At 48.0% G+C, this 10904-nt stretch overlaps 1 long non-coding RNA gene across 1 annotated transcript; it reads left to right on the plus strand.

The window, feature by feature from the left end:
• Positions 1–1062: 1062 nt before the first annotated feature.
• LOC307051469 lies at positions 1063–10584 on the plus strand. The gene is made up of 3 exons (XR_013810824.1): positions 1063–1096; positions 9469–9563; positions 10563–10584. It is a non-coding gene; the product is annotated as an uncharacterized lncRNA (long non-coding RNA).
• The last annotated feature ends 320 nt before the right edge of the window (positions 10585–10904 follow it).

Below are 10904 nucleotides of genomic sequence, written 5' to 3' on the forward strand. Positions count from 1 at the left end.
AATCCCAGATCGTAACTGGAAAGAAGAGGCCGCTGGGGGCCTGCAGCCTTAGGTAGGAACAAGTCCAGAGGTGTCCTAGTCCCTGGGTGTGCAGCCCAGGCCCAGACCCAGTTTTCTTTCCAAAATGTAACCCCTGAATCTTCAGTCATGGGCCTTAGAGATCATCTCTTCTCCATGCACCCAATTCACAGGCACTCCCTGAGACCAGGGAGACTGACAAAACTCCTTCTATTTTGGCCTTATTCGCAGTGTGTGTGTGTGTGCTTACCACCAGAGACTGGAAGTCTGTGAGTGATTTTATTCTGGATCAAGTCCAGAGGCTTCTTAGTGCTAAAAGCCCCCTCCCTGGCATATTACTTGTTACTCCCAAGCTCTGAGCTTCTATCTCCCTGCCTCACCTGAGGAAGAGCAAATGCTCACAGGTTGGTCCATGTTGCACTTCTGGAAGCACTGGGGGGTGGGTGTTCAGGAACTGCTGCTGGTTTGGTCTCTGCTGAGATCTGGTCCCTCTCCGAGCTTTGCTCATCTCCCAGCAGAAAGATCAGGGTAATCACATGGCTGCGGCAGGTTTAAGTCCCTGGAGGCACTGTACGAGGGCCTGTGGGGGCCTGCTGGTTCCTGCAGTGGATAAACCGGAGCTGTCAGGCTGAGCAAGTGAAGCCATTCTGGGTGGTGGAGGCACCCAGTGGGCACCACTCCAGACCACAGTGCCACTGCAGGTGTACACCTGCCCCGTCTCTGTCTCCCCCACCCCAACCTTCCAACTTTCCACACAAACTATTCATGTTGGGTTCTGGGGCTCATGAAGCTCCAGACCACAGGGAGAGTAGCAGGTAAAAATGTTGGCTGGACCTAAAGTCGGGGACCCCTGTCCAAGGTGAAAAGGCACTGTGGCTATCCTGACAAAAGGGTCCTTTCCCTCTTTCCCCTCGCTCAGATATAATAACAACTCTCACATACTGAGCCAGGCACCAGGAATGCGAAGAGGAGTAAGATGGAATCGCAGTCTCAATAAGTAACCGATGTGTTAGGTGCATCCCAGACCCGTGGGGTGGGAAGGACTTCCAGATGGCCAGAGGCCTCAAACAAGTAAGGGGTGAGTAGCAGTTCTACCACAATGGTGTGGGAAGGGCATTCCAGGCCGAAGGGACAGCTTGAGTAAAGGCAGGGAGGAGCGAGAAACAGCAAGCAGGGAGGAAGGCAGGGCGAGGGAAATACCGAAGACCGACTAGCAAAACGCTAGCGGAGGCGCGCGGCGAACGAGGACAGGCCCTCACAGCACGCTTAGGCTTGGGGCTTTAGGCCCCGGGCCGGGAGCCGAGGGAGGAACTCCAGCAAAGTCGAATTAGGCGGAAGAGTGGGACAAAATATAAAACCGGTGGGGACAGTGGGAACCTCAGACCCTCTTGGGACGCCCAAGTCCGCCTGTCCCGCGTTTACCTCAGCCAGGCCGGGCCGCGCGTTCCCGGCCCCGCCGCCGCCCCCTCCTTGGCAGCGGGTCCCCTGGCCGCCGGCTCCCGGGCGCGGGCAGACCCGGAGGGCCGAGCTCCCGCCCACAGCCGCCCGCGGGCCGCCTGCCAGACACGCCGGGAAGGAAGAGCCTTGTATGGGCCTCAGGCAGGGAGGAAGCGTCTGGCAGGGTCCCGGGAGGAAGCGCCATATATGGCGAGGGGCGGGCCGGGGGGCGAGGAGCGCGCCCCGGGCGGGGAGCGCGCACGAGATGGAGGCCACTTCCGCCGCCGCAAGGCGGAGCCGCGCCGCGCCGCGCCGCGCCGCGCCGCCCCACCCCCGCGCCGCGCCGCCCCACCCCCACCCCGCGCCAGGCCCACGACCCCGCACCCAACCCCTCCTGTCCCTGGAGGTACGCACAGCGCCCGGCACGGCTCCCTCGGTGCCAGAGCTACGGGAAGTGGGGACGGGAGGCGGGGTCCAGGCCGCCTTTGACGCCTGACCGAGCCGAGACTGATTCCCGGCTCCAGGCACTTGCTCTGTGACCTTGGGCAAAAAGCTTTAGTCTCTGAGCCTCAGATTCCTCTTCCTCCTAGAGGTGGGGATAAAAATGAGAAGGATGCCTGTTAAGCACGTCCGGGAGCGGCACGGCCCGCCGGGGCAGCGCATTCACCCTAAAAATTTTGTGCGGCCGGAATGGGGGCGGGGATTCCCAGTCCCCTGCTGTGTCCTTATAGCCTCTCCCTAGCCACCTCGGTGCTTGGGGGCTATATGGAGCTGACGCCTCCAGAAGATATCTTTCCAGAAGAAAATAGGGCTACCTTAAGGTCTAGAGTTTTCCCTTCCAAGCTGTGGGATTCAGACTGACGGGGTTCCAATCCCAGCTTCTCCCCTTCCAGCTGACTGATGCTGGGAAAGCTACTTTACCTTCTCTAAATCTCAATTTCCTCATCGGTAAAATGGGAATAATTCTTGATTTGCAGGGTTGTTGTGGTAATCAAATGAAACGAAATGGGGCGTCTATGCGTGTATGTGTGTGTGGTGTGTGTGTGAGAGAGAGAGAGGGAGAGAAAGAGAAGTGCTTGACTCGGAGTAGGTGCTTAATTAATGTCAGTTCCTCAGTTCTCTGTGCACTTTCCCAACTGAAGGCTGGGGAGAAGGAGATAAGAAGGGCTAGGTAAGCTTGGCCATTCTTCCTGGAAGTCCTGCTCTCTTGGAGGAGACTGTCCCTTCTTTGGCATCTATGGGAACTTGTTGCCAATATTTGGTGCTTCTTCCAGAGGCGTATCTGTGGCCCTAATGCTCCCCTTTCTCAGTTCAGCCACTGCCCCAATGACCTGCTCTCCTTGCCTGCTGTTCTTCTCTACGTACCCCAGAGCCTAGCTGACCTCCTGGACAGGCTGGCAAGGGCAAAAATAACCTGGAGGAAGTTGAAGTTCCCATCACAGCCAGAAACTGGTATCTAGGACATCATCTCCTCCCACACCTGCTGTCAGTACCACACCCACACATTTCAACAAGAGATGGGTATCAATCTCAGAAAAACATTCCCCAATCCTCCCTTTGGCCCTGCCCTGTGCTCATCTGTTCTGCCTGTACTGGAGTTCCACTTAAATCTAACCTGAACCTTCTTGCCTCTCAGTGGCAGCCCCATCCTGTAGTTAGCAGCCCCTAAGAGGTTCCAGGCAAGTTTGTGGACACACACAATAAATGTGTCACCCACGGCCTTGTTTCCTTTCATCCTGTCGTTGGCATGGTAACCTTCCCTGTAAAAGTTGCAGCCCTCAAGGATGTTTTTCAGTTCTAGCAGGGACATAGCTCCTTCCCCCCACGCCGTGTAGATCACAGGGTGACATGTAGCTGTGTCATTCTGGCCTCTTCCAGAATGGGGACGTGGTGCTGGTGGCACAAAAGAAGGACTGGTTTATGGAGGGCAGCAAAGGGCTTAAGGGAGATGCTGATTGGATCTCTGAGGAACAGATTGCTTCTGTCCTACATGTTGATCCTTGGCCACCCAGAGAAACCAGCTCTGAGGCCCAGAATATTTAGGGAGCCACTCAGGAACTCATGGTGAATGATAAACACACATCTTCACTAAAATCAGGCACCCAACAAATGGTATGATGGCCGGTGCTTAAACCTGTAGAATAAGCTGATAAACTAAAAAGCCTCCAGAATCTAGTGATTTCCTCCCTCCTCAGTCCCTCTGGGGAATAAATCAATATTTATTAACCATCTCCCGTGTTCCAGTTTCCCCATATATTATTTAAACTAATTCTTCCCCCAGTCCTTTGAGGGAGGTATTAGAACACATTTTACAAACAGGGAAACTAAAATTTGGGCAGAGATCTTAAGCAACGTAACCAAAACTACGTGGCCGTGGAGTGGTGGCCCTGAGACTGGAACCTAGGTCTTCAGACTCCCAATCCCACACAAAAGTCCTGTGTTCCTTTGTATTTGTGACTGTGCTACTGGTAAAGAAATCCTTGCCCCCAGGACCCAAGGCATTGCCTTTCTAGGAGGTCCTCAGGAACGAAATGGGCATCAGCATCAGTCTCTGTGGCCACGGGGTCCTGCGTGGCCCTGCGTGGCACAGCAGCAGCAGCAGCAGTGTCCTCATGCTCAAACCGGAGTCTTCCCCCTGCCAGCTGCCTTGTCTCCGTCATGGAGTTTCCCCAGCAGAGGGCAAGCCGAGGGAAAGTGGTTCCCAGCTGCCAGCCTCATCTAGACAAAATCGCATTAGCGCCAGCCCCGGCTTTGGTCCCTCCAGAGTGAGCACATACAGCTCCCCCGCAGAAGGGAGGGGCAGAGAGACACGGAGCAAAAAAGGAAACTTCCATTTCTTTCTTTGGCTGGGAAGCACTTGGCTTCGAGCTGCCACTCATCTTGTAGGTGGGGAAGATTAATACTGATCCTCTGGAGATTATAGAAGTCTCTAAAATGAACCCTTGGGCAAAAGGTTTGCTAGGGAGAGGCTAGTAGGAAAGCCCGAGGTTTGAGTGCAGCAGGAGGGAAGGAGAGGCAGTCTGAAGAGGGAGAGAGGCCCCTGATCTCCTCTCTTGCTCTTTTCTGGGTGTCATTCTTCTTTCCATGGGACTTCTGTTCTTTTGTCCAAAAAGACCAGAATAGTCATGTCCTGGCAACTGGAGCAGGGTGAGGGAGGAAGCAGTAGGAGGAGGGAACTATCAGAGTGTCACCTCAAGCAAAACAGGGAGTGAGTAAAGAGTATTAATAGTTAATATTTAATAGTTAATAGCGGGTCAACCACGCTTCATTTATTATCTCATTTAATAGATCCTACTGTTATCCCTGTTTTAGAGAAAAAGAAATTGAAAGGTTTATGGGGCTCCTCAATGACAATAGCTCCCAATGGGAGTGGGCCAAGCACTCAGCAGATATTGTCTCATCTAATCCTCACCAAAAACCAGTGAGAGGGAACCATTATGCCCATTTTCTCCAGGTGAAAACTGAGGCTCAGAGAAGTAGGGAACTTGCCTGTGATCACTAAGTAATGTAAGTGGCAGAGTGAGGGATTAGAATTTGGATGTGTGACTCCAGAACTCGTGCTCAACACTGTCTTGCTGCCACCAAGGCTTCTCCACACCTTCCGGGACTCCTGCTCACATAGCTTGAGACCACAAATATCTGCCCACACCTGCACTTCCCTGCATTTTGCCACACAGGTGAAAACCCAGCCAGGAGCATTCACTGGGTTTAGTTCAGACTTGCCACCAGCGTCTTTCTAGGGCCTGGACGGATGGCCTGGGTAACACGGGTCCCTGTGTCTTGGGGCTCTGGCTCCCATCCAGACTCCTGAGGTGGGAGGAAACCTAGAGAGGACATTACCACCCTCCGCATGCCTTGAAATTTCCCTAAGAGATACAAAGATGTATAAATTGAACAGCCCTCAGGAGGTCTCCTTAAGACCCAGGAAGGTGCTTCTTGCAGGAAAGGATGGTGAGCCCAGCAATTTCAACCAGTGAGACCTGAAAGCAGCAGTCTCTCCAGCTGGGCAGGCTCCCAGTGGCCTTTCTCAGAGGCTCCTCTGCACTGTTACATGAGCAGACTCCATCACTCCCACCCCCACTGCTGTGGAGGTGGGAAACACTTGGAATCCTGAGTCAGAGGCAAGGTTCCACTTCACTTTCCCTGGAACAGCAAGTCCAGGATGCAGCCGGCAGTGTATTTGGAAAGGAAGGGCAACTGGAAAGTGAAAAAGAATAGTGCTCATTTCCTTCCCTACCATCTCTTTTATTTTAAAAACATTTTATGTATTTAATTTTTATCACACGTGTGATGCACGTTCATTGCAGAAAATACATGTTATGGAAATGAGGTTTATTAGTGTGAGTGTTCCTCCCTTTTTTCTCTCCTAACTTACCCGTCCACCAAAAGGTTTCCAGCTCAGAATCCAATCCCACTTTCCCACTTTCCAGTTGAGAGGGTTCAGTCTTTGCCAGCCCAGTTCCTGGACATTTTGTGATGCAGAATCAGAACTGGGGGGAGGGAGTAGTTAGAGAGAGATGTAGAGTCTGAGAGGCTGGGAAAAGGAAGGACTTGGGCAGAGAGGCTAAACTGATCTATTTAATAAAGAACAAGGAAGGAGAGGGAGAAGGAAAGTTAGAAGGGAAAAGTAGGAGGACTTTTATGAAGTATTGCTGTGGGGCATTAAGTGGACTCCCCGTAATTCCCCAGGTAGAGATTGGAATAACTGTATTTTCTGGCTCCAAGATCGTAATTCCTTATTTGCAATTCTTTATTGCAAACCTTGTAGATCTTTGACCATGTAGAAATCCAGCATTTATTAGGGTTCCATACAGGAAAGTACAAAATATCATTATCCGATAAGTGAAAGAAAATAGTCAAGTATTTATCCTGCCTTTTTTTTTTTTTTTTTTAAACAACTAAGATTAAGCCTAAGTTCATCATCGACAAATTCTGGCTAACAAATGCAAATGGAATGATAGAATTACAAAATCACCATTTAGTAACCTCTAATGAGATAGTAGATTTAGACAAGGATCATCAGTAATCCAGGGATTCCTAAAACCATTGGGTGGTGAAGGATGGAAGGGAATTTTACAATATCAATAATACTTGAACTCATCAATTAATTTTAACATCACAAAGAGAGAGACACCCAAGAAAACATAGAAACCTGTATATAATGTCCATAGCTGCAGCATTATTTGTAATAGTCAAAATGGAAGCAACCCAAATGTCCATTAACTGATAAGTGGATTTTTAAAATGTGGTATATCCATACAATGGAATATTATTCAGCCAAAAAAAAGGGGAATGGGGCTTCCCTGGTGATGCAGTGGTTGAGAGTCTGCCTGCCGATGCAGGGGACACGGGTTTGTGCCCCGGTCTGGGAGGATCCCACATGCCGCAGAGCGGCTGGGCCCGTAAGCCACGGCTGCTGAGCCTGCGTGTCTGGAGCCTGTGCTCCACAACGGGAGAGGCCACAACAATGAGAGGCCCATGTACCACAAAAAAAAAAGGGGGGGAAGGAATGAAGTACTGATGCATGTTACAACATGGATAAACCTTAAAAACATTATGCTAAAAAAATATTATGCTAAGTGAACGGAGATGCCAAAGGCCATGTATTTTATTGTTTTATCTCCATGAAATGTCCAGAATAGGCAAATCCATACAGACAGAAAGTAGATTGGTGGTTGCCAGGTGCTGGGGGGTGGGTGGAACAAGGAGTGACTGCCAACAGGTACAGGATTTCTTTAGGGGTTGATGGTAATGTTCTGGAATTAGGTAGTGGCAGTAGTTGTACAACAGCGTGACTATATTAAAAACCACTGAATTGTACACTGTAATTTTTATGTTATATGAATTATTTTTCAATTAAAAAATAATATCTAGAAAATTAAAGAGAGAGAGAGAGAACCAAAAATTATGTGTCTCTTGATATATTGCAGAACAAGTACATAGCATGACCTTAAAAGTGAACCTGAATTTGATCAAACCTCTAGGTATAAAAACGAGTTTGGGGGCTTCCGTGATGGCACAGTGGTTAAGAATCCACCTGCCAATGAAGGGGACATGGGTTCGAGCCCTGGTCCGAGAATATCCCACATGCTGCAGAGCAACTAAGCCCATGCGCCACAACTACTGAGCCTGCGCTCTAGAGCCCACGAGCCACAACTACAGAGCCTGCCTGCCACAACTACTGAAGCCCACACGCCTAGAACCTGTGCTCCATAGCAAGAGAAGCCACCACAATGAGAAGCCCGCTCACCACAAAGAACATTAGCCCCCACTCGTTGCAACTAGAGAAAGCCCGCATGCAGCAATGAAGACCCAATGCAGCCAAAAATAAATGATAAAAATAAATATTTAAAAAAACGAGTTTATAGGAAATTCACGGGATAGAAGGACATAGTAAATAACATTATGAGGGGAAAAAATGCAATCTGTCAAATCTAAAAGTGGGGAATTCTTCAGGACAAGTAACTTGGTTTCTTCAATAAATAAATAGCAAGGGAAACTAATATGAATGAAAAGAAACTTAAAAGACATATCAACAAATGAAAAATGTGATCTTTTTTAGGTCTTGATTCAAATAAAGGAACTTAAAAAATACTCATAAAGATATATACTGAAGTATTTTCAGGTGAAATTAGGTAATGTCTGGAATTTGCTTCAAAATAATCCAGTGTGTGGTGGCAGGGAGTGAGGAAGGCAGTGTAGACAAGACAAGACCAGCTGTGAGTTGACAGGTGTTGAGCTGATGGTTAGATACAGAGAAGTTCATTACACTACTCCCTCCCACTTTTGTGAATGTTTGAAAATTTAAACACACACATAAAAATGAGGCTTGATTTATCCATGAAATTGGGGCATATTTAAAAGTTATATATTATTTAAAGGAAAATGGGCTAAGATCAAATAATTGAGTTTGAGGTCACTCGTGCTTTATTGAAAGCTGAAATTAAAGAGCATGTATAAAATCTGAAGTGACCAAATTATTCTTATCATTATTGTTATTATTGCAATAACTAAATTGGAAATGGAGTGGGGGGACCAGAACCCTCCCAAGGAGGCAGGAAGCAGTGCAGCCTTTCGAACACCCAGAAACACAGTCAAACTAAGTTGTTGGCCTTCTGGCCCCAACCTGCTTTTCCAGCCCCGTTTCTTGCCCCCGCCTCCTTTCCTTGCTTTCAGGCCACACCACCATTAATTCACAGGTTCCTGAACACCTTGACTTCCTTGCCTTTGTACTTGTTATTGCCTCTGCCTGCAAATCCCTCTCCTGTGAACACCCCATCTTCCTCCTACACCCTGTTCGCCTCCTCCTTCATAGGATTAGTCACTCCCTGCTCCATACACACCTCTATCACACTGTGAGGCAATTATTTATTTCTAAATCTCCCCCCACCCAATTCTGTGATGGCCCAGACTCTTATCTTGTTTATCTCTGCATGCTCAGGGCCTGACAGAAAGCAGGTAGCATTTGGTGAATGTGTTTTGGATAACAGACCGACTGTGTAACTGAGGAGCAGCATAGACTTTGGATGGCCCAGTGCTCTGTGTGGCCCCAAGAAATTTACTCAGACTTGGGCTCTCTCCCAAGATATGCCTGCTAAACTGGGCTACAACAAAGCAAACAGTCTGATCCAAGAATAAACAACAAGACCACCTGGTTAACACCAACCCAGTTATAAGCAAAAGAAAGAAGTTTAAGAGAAAAACTTGGAGTCTAGTAGTATGCATGAATTGTGTATTGGAAATGGGGAGAGATAATTTGGTGATGGGGGCAAGAGCTCAAGAGTTCTGTGAGAAATAGGGTGGCAAGCTAATAAAACAACACTGCTTTCTGACTTGTAAAAAACATACAGCCCCCAAATGTAGAAGCCAGCAGCAGCTCCCTGATGCTTCTATCCTGCCAGCCCCAACGGACAATCCACCTACAGGGAATATTAAACAGCCAACCTGTGTCCTCTCAGCAAAGAACCTAGAGCCCTGAGTCACTACAAAATCTTTCCCTTCTTTTCTTTTTAGCACTCTTAACACCTTACAACTGAAGGAGCAGATCTGTGCAGGGGGAGAAAATACTCCATCAGAGGAACTTCCTAAAGACGACTACCTCATACCAGGTTCTAGAAAATAATTATTTGCTTACCTAGTCTTATTTTTTCTTTTTCTTTCATAAATACTTTCTTCTGATGATTTTTTTAAAATCCTGCTTACTTGGAAAATACAGAAAAGTACACAAAATGAAATTAAAATTTCCCATAATCCCATCAGAAATAACATTAACATTTGATATATGCATGTGTGCATGTGTGCATTTTATGTAACTGGAATCATGTCATATAGAGTTTTATATATTTACCACTTAGTAGTATATTGTGGGTATTTTTTCAGGTCAATAGTTATTTTAGAACATGATTTATAATGACTGCCTAGTAGTCCATCATATAACAATTTACTTCAGCCATCACCCATAGGACATTTATGTTGTTGCCAGTTTTTCTCCATTACAAATAATACACTGTAATTAACAGCAATCCTGGAAGAACTGCTAGGTCAGAGGGCATGAACTTTTTTTTAAAGAAATTTATTTATTTATTTTTGGCTGTATTGGGTTTTCATTGCTGCACGTGGGCTTTCTCTAGTTGCAGAGAGTGGGGGCTACTCTTCCTTGCGGTGCACGGGCTTCTCATTGCGGTGGCTTCTCTTGTTGCAGAGCATGGGCTCTAGGCGCGTGGGCTCAGTAGTTGTGGCTCGTGGGCTCTAGAGTGCAGGCTCAGTAGTTGTGGCGCACGGGCTTAGTTTCTCCTCAGCATGTGGAATCTTCCTGGATCAGGGCTCGAACCCGTGTCCCCTGCATTGGCAGGTGGATTCTTAACCACTGCGCCACCAGGAAAGCCCCAGGGAAGCCTTATAAAAATAAGGCTTTTGGTGCATGTTGTTCAATTGCCCTCAAGAAGGCTTATACCAGTTTATTCTCCCTCCATCAGTGTGTGAGACTTTCGTGCATCCAAGGGCTATCCCTCAATCTACCATGTTTGAAAAAGGTAAGGTGTTTCTATATTTCTCACAATTGATATATATTTTGTAATCAGAAAAAAATTCATGTTCTTTTTTTAAAGAAAAAGAAGTCTTCGGGCTTCCCTGGTGGCGCAGTGGTTGAGAGTCCGCCTGCCGATGCAGGGGACACGGGTTCGTGCCCCGGTCCGGGAAGATCCCACATGCCGCAGAGCGGCTGGGCCCGTGAGCCATGGCCGCTGAACCCTGCGCGTCCGGAGTCTGTGCTCCACAACGGGAGAGGCCACAACAGAGAGAGGCCTGCGTACCGCAAAAAAAAAAAAAAAAAAGAAGAAGAAGTTTTCCCCATTAAACAGATGGGAAACCTGAGGCCCATGGATGAATAACTTTTAAAGTCTTGCTTTTTGAAGCCTGACAGTTGGGTCTGAGGAGATTGAAAAAAAGTA

The sequence above is a fragment of the Hyperoodon ampullatus genome (assembly GCF_949752795.1).
Source record: "Hyperoodon ampullatus genome assembly, chromosome: 4".
Classification (NCBI taxonomy): Eukaryota; Metazoa; Chordata; class Mammalia; order Artiodactyla; family Ziphiidae; genus Hyperoodon; species Hyperoodon ampullatus.